General features: G+C 43.9%; 1 non-coding gene across 1 annotated transcript; it reads left to right on the top strand.

The window, feature by feature from the left end:
- The first annotated feature begins 3,496 nt into the window (after positions 1-3,496).
- Positions 3,497-3,603, top strand: LOC129514364 (U6 spliceosomal RNA). The gene has a single exon (XR_008665424.1). It is a non-coding gene; the product is annotated as a U6 spliceosomal RNA (small nuclear RNA).
- The last annotated feature ends 2,537 nt before the right edge of the window (positions 3,604-6,140 follow it).

The following is a 6,140-nucleotide window of genomic DNA, read 5'->3' as shown; positions in this document are numbered from 1 at the left end:
GAGCTAAGCCACGCAGGCGCTGAGTACTCTGTAGAGGTGTGGTATGTAGCGACGAAATGGAGAAGCGGCCTGGCTGCCGAGAGGAGGGATCCTCTGACCTGAAATCTGAAGTCTGAACAGGACCTCAGCAGGTGGAGAGAGGCTCCGCAGTGTTCTCAGCAGAAGAGGAAGCAGGCACGGATCCAAGAAGGCTTGGGAGAGCCTGCCACCCCCCCCAAACACACACCCTCCTCCCTCCTCCCTTTTCCCTCCTCCCTTGTAGCTTTTACTGGGCAAACTGGGACAGTGCCCCCTCCTGGTCCACAGCAGGCTCACGTCTCCCAAAGCCAAGCAGGTGTTCAGGTTCAATAGCCAGCCCAAAGGGACAGAACTTAGGGTCTTTCTGACGTCTAAATCCATGCTCATTCCATGACAACAATATTAAGAAACCTTTCTCGATATCGAGTTATGTGAGGAGACAGTTTTTCTCTTTTGGTTACCCAGATATTGGCCAAGCTTATTCATCGTCTACACTACAGAACCCGAGGATGAGATAATGAGATCGCAATCATTTTTACAGGATTCGAAAAGAAGGTCTAACTAGGCAGACCTGAGCCCCTACAAGTTATTGGTGTGGCTGGAAGCAAGATGTATACTGACAGTGGAAATAGAAATAAAAGTAAAAGAGATCCCTGGGTGGCGCAGCGGTTTAGTGCCTGCCTTTGGCCCAGGGCGCGATCCTGGAGACCCAGGATCGAATCCCACATCGGGCTCTGGGTGCATGGAGCCTGCTTCTCCCTCTGCCTGTGTCTCTGCCTCTCTCTCTTTCTGTGTGACTATCATAAATAAATAAAAATTTTAAAAAAAGAAATAAAAGTAAAATATAATGCGCAAAATAAAACCATATGTACAAAATTACAAGATAAAATGTATAGGGAGCCCTCATCCAATTCCAGAAAAGGTCTCCAAGAAAACACACATCTTCCACAGATCCTAGTAACATGTTTTTTTTGCAATACCAATACCTCCAGATCACCAGGCCACTTTGCAAAGAAAACGATAGATATTTCAGAAATTAGTCCAGGGACATGGAAATAAAATAGTCTTGTACTTGCAGGGATTTGAGAATGTTAAACTCTCTTTTACATGATTACATACATGATATCATAATTAGAAAGATAGAAAACATACGATAAGTTGAACGGAAAAATCCTGAGATATTCAGGGACGCCTGGGTGGCTCAGTCAGTTAAGTGTCTGCCTTCAGCTCAGATCATGATCTCAGGCCTGGGATTGAGCCCCACATCAGGATCCCTGCTCTGCCTCTGTCCCTCACCCCTGCTCATACTCACTTGCTTTCTCTCAAATGAATTTTTTTTTTAATTTATTTATGATAGTAACACACAGAGAGAGAGAGAGAGGCAGAGACACAGGCAGAGGGAGAAGCAGGCTCCATGCACCAGGAGCCCGACGTGGGATTCGATCCCGGATCTCCAGGATCACGTCCTGGGCCAAAGGCAGGCGCGCTAAACCGCTGCGCCACCCAGGGATCCCTCAAATGAATTTTTTTAAAAAAGGTTTTTAGTTCACATTTTAGGTAAAATCTAGTCATTAGAGGGAGCATCACATCAGAATCAATAAATACATAAAGGACATAGTCTAGGATTTAAAAAAAAAAACCCAAAACCTAAAATTGATAGGATTATTTGGCTATCGGGGAAGATAGGATTATTTGACTATCGGGGAAAACAGATTCCATGCTAAATATTCTTTTACAAAATGTCAAATCAGTAGAGAAAAAGCCCAAGACTTCCCACAGGATCAAACAACACAGGTCCTTGATGAATTAAAGAGGGCAGCACAACATCATCATCCTGAGCACCTGTACTAAAGAAAACAAGAGGGACACCCAGGTGGCTCAGTGGTTGAGCATATCTGACTTTGGCACAGGTCACTATCCTGGAGTCCTGGGATGAAGTCCCACAGTCAGGCTCCTCTGAGGAGCCTGCTTCTCCCTCTGCCTAGGTCTCTACTTCTCTTTGTGTCTCTCATGAATAAATAAATAAAACTTTTAAAAATTTTTAAATAAATAAAATGTAAGTCATACAACACAGGCCAATAAGCACCAATTCAGAAAATATCATCTTTAAAAAATAAAAAGAAAATGAGATTTCAGTGACTCATGGTCATGTTGCCTGGTCACTCTGGGTTAGACTTTGAGGGTCATGCATAGCACTATTTCAGCCTACTGGACAAAGAAATTTTCTGATAACAGAAAATTAACCCGATAGAAATAAGGGGACGGGCACCTGGCTGGCTCAATCGGAGGAGCATGGGACTCTTGATTCCAGGGTTGAGTTCAAGCCTCACATTGGCCGTAGAGCTTACTTAAAAATAAAATCTAAAAAAAAATATAACAAAAAGAAATACTGGTTACTACATTCCTTGCATTACAGGGTATAGTGGAACTGATGATAGCCCCAAAATAAGAACCAAGTAACTCCTCTTGGTATGAGCTAGATTCAGTGCTGACCAAACAAAGAGGGTAGCACAAAGTCCTATTCACCTAAATGGAAGTGATACATACGGAAAAGGACAAAGCAAGATCCTCCACTGAGAAGACAGCATCTCAGCCTTTGCTAGATTTGCCCCATGAGCAGAGAGGGTGGGGAAGACCTGGACCACCACCCTCCTGGTCTGAGCTGACACTAGGGCACAGGCCATGTGATGGCCTAAGGAAAGGAGTGCCTCCTCCCTCATACCGCAAGACGAGCGGAAGGCTGCAGCCCTAAATGCAACCACAGGAGAAACCTGGCAGGTAGAGGGGCTGGTGAGGCAGCTCAATATGATGAATTAAAATCAGTATAACTGCCAGTAAGTCAGAACATATGCAAAGGACATCCTGAACTTATCTTGAATTATGACCCATGGGCAGTAGCCAATGGCCTAATACTTTGGTGCCCCAAATGAAAAAATAATAATTGTCTAATAAACAATCAGTAGGGAGAAAACCAATATGGAAGAACATACATCAGGTTTAGCCAATCTTACATAACAGGAGATGATGTCTCAGCACATAGAAAGGTAAAACTCACCAAGAAAAATACAATTAGAAAGTAGACAAATTGGGATGCCTGGGTAGCTCAGTGGTTGAACATCTGCCTTAGGCTCAGGGCGTGATTCTGGAGTCCCAGGATCCAGTGCCATGTCAGGCTCCCTGCAGGGAGCCTGCTTCTCCCTCTGCCTGTGTCTCTGCCTCTCTCTCTGTGTGTCTCATGAATGAATAAATAAAAATCCTTTTTTTAAAAAAAGGATAAATGAACTAGAAGTATAACATCGAAAACGGTTAATTGACAACACTGTAGCTAGATGGGTTCCCCGAACAGATGGACAGTTGGGCACAAATTTGTCAATTAAAGGATGCAGGGAGAGATGTAGTCCTAAAACCGCGCATGCTAAAACATTGTCAAATCTGCCAGCCTTTTCTGTGTCAGTTGACAATAGAAAAAAGGGCATACGTGCTTACTTCGGCAGTGCGTGTACTAAAATTGGAATGATAAAGGGAAGATTAGAATGGCTCCTACACAAGGATGACACACAAATTCATGATGCGTTCCATATTTTTGGATGGGTTGAGCACTGGGTGTTATACTATATGTTGGCAAATTGAATTTAAATTAAAAAAATTTAAAAAGGATAAAGGGGCACACAATTCGAAGAGCTAGCGGAAGATAATCTGGTAGATAGGATATGCTGAAGCCAGGACTGGGTCACCAGGAGAACAGAAATGGCTGTAGTGGGTACTTCTCAGGGCTGGGGGTTACCTAGATGCTACAGCCACGATGCCACACATACAGACACTAGTATCTATGGAACCTCCCTAGTCACAGAATCAAACTAGGAAACAAACTTTACAGTAAGTGCATGGGTCTAGGCCAGAAGAAGAAAATCTGATGCCTCATAATCCTACAGCAGCAGGAATGGTAAAAAGTTTAATGGGTTACTAAGGAAACACCTAAACATAGCCCCGGGTGAAATAAATAGAAAATGGAACAGTGTTCTGGCAAAATAACTGGTCTAAATTACATAATAACCAACTATCTTGACACCCTAGAGCTATTCAAACAGCCGATATATTCCTACAGGGGCACTTGGTTGGCTCAGTCAGTAGAGCATGTGGCTCTTGATCTCAGGGTTGTGAGTTTGAGTCCCACACTGGGTGTAGAGATTACTTAAAAAAAAAAAAAAAAAGAGATACCTGGGTAGCTCAGTAGGTAAAGCATCTGACCTTTGATCTCAGCTCAGGTCATGATCTCAGGGTTGTGAGTTCAAGTCCTGAACTGGGCTCTGCACTAGGCATGGAGCTTACTTAAAAACAAAACAAAACATTTTTTTTAATCTAAAAAAAGATGCAATGGATGGAGCTACGTCTCTGTCTTCCTGCTTGGCAAAACTCTGTGCCATGGACATTTTATGGGAGTCTTGATATAACTCTGGTGATTGGAAACACTGCAACATTATCAAAAACTTAAGGAATATGCTTATTTGTTATGATTCTGGTACTAATTCAGGTCTGTTGTAAAGCATATGCGTAACAGGGTGTGAACTGTAGAGCAAGTATGTTTGTAAATTATATCTCAGTTCTGGACACAGCTTCTTATTTTTTTAAATAAAGTCTCCTCTCAACATGGGGCTTGAATTCATGACCTCAAGACCACCAGTTGCATGCTCCACCAGCTGAGCCAGATAGGCACCCTTGTCACAGCTTCTTATTGATATCAGCTATTAAATGCTGCTTGCAACCCACTGAAGGCCAGCTCACATCCTAACAGTGTCAAAATACTAGCGTAAAACCTATAGTCCAATGGTGAGGTGGCAAGGGCCAGTATGTACCGTAATCATATTAAGGATCCACACATTAGGGCTTGCTAACTTGCCAATAACCAATTAGAGCAAGAGTGTGAACAGCAACACACCAAATACATGATTATAAACAGTCTAATGGGTTGGACAGTGTCCACCCAAAATTCATGCCCCTCCCATCCCAAATCTCAGAATGTGACTTTATTTAGAAATAAGATCTTTCCAGGGGTGCCTGGCCTGATTGACTCAGTAGGTTAAGTGTCTGCCTTCGGCTCAGGTTGTGATATCAGGATTCTGGGATGGAGCCCTGAGTCAGGCTCCCTGTTGGGGGTGGAGAGGAGAGTCTGCTTCTGCCTCTGCCCCTGCCCTTCCCCCTGCTCTCGTTCTCTCTCTCAAATGAATATATAAAATCTTAAAAAAAAGGAATATGATCTTTCCAGATATAATACTGGATTATGGTGGGCCCTAACCCCAAGGACCAGTGTCCTATAAGAGGAGAAGCCATATAGAGACATACACAGAGGAAAGATGGAGAGCCAAGGAATGTCGGGGGACACCAGATGATGTAAAAGACCAGGTAGAAGCCTTCCTCAGAAACTTCTGGGGGCCCATGCTGTGCAGGTAGCCTCATTTTGGACTTTCAGACTCCAGAACTGTGAATGATTAAGTTTATTGTTTTAAGACACTCAGTTTGTAGTAATTTAATATGGCATCCCTGGGGGAAGATTATGCACAGAAAGGGAGGTCTCCATTTTAAGATTCCTGATCCTGGTGCCACTTGCTCCCACAGCAAGAGTGCACACTGGGGGCACCTGGGTGGCTCAGTTGGTTAAGCATCTGACTCTTGGTTTGGGCTCAGGTCATGATCTCATGGTCATGGGATCAAGCCCCACGTTGGGTTCTGTGCTCAGTCTAGAGTCTGCCTGAGATTCTCTCTTCTCCCTCAGCCCCCACCCCCACTCTTGCACACGCTCTCTCAAATAAATAAATCTTGGGGATCCCTGGATGGCTCAGCAGTTAAGCGCCTGCCTTCGGCCCAGGGCGGGATTCTGGAGTCCCAGGATGGAGTCCCACGTTAGGCTCCCTGCATGGAGCCTGCTTCTCCTCTGCCTGTATCTCTGCCTCTCTCTCTCTCTCTCTCTCCCTGTGTCTCTCATGAATAAATAACTAAAATCTAAAAAATCTAAATATATATAAATAAATCTTAAAAAAAAAAGGGTGCAACTGTTGGGGATTTACCCCAAAGATTCAGATGCAATGAAACGCCGGGACACCTGCACCCCGATGTTTCTAGCAGCA

The sequence above is a fragment of the Nyctereutes procyonoides genome, unplaced genomic scaffold (genome assembly GCF_905146905.1).
Source record: "Nyctereutes procyonoides isolate TBG_1078 unplaced genomic scaffold, NYPRO_anot_genome, whole genome shotgun sequence".
In the NCBI taxonomy this organism is placed as follows: Eukaryota; Metazoa; Chordata; class Mammalia; order Carnivora; family Canidae; genus Nyctereutes; species Nyctereutes procyonoides.
The sequence above is the reverse complement of the archived record's forward strand: the minus strand, read 5'-3'. Positions and strand labels throughout refer to the sequence as shown.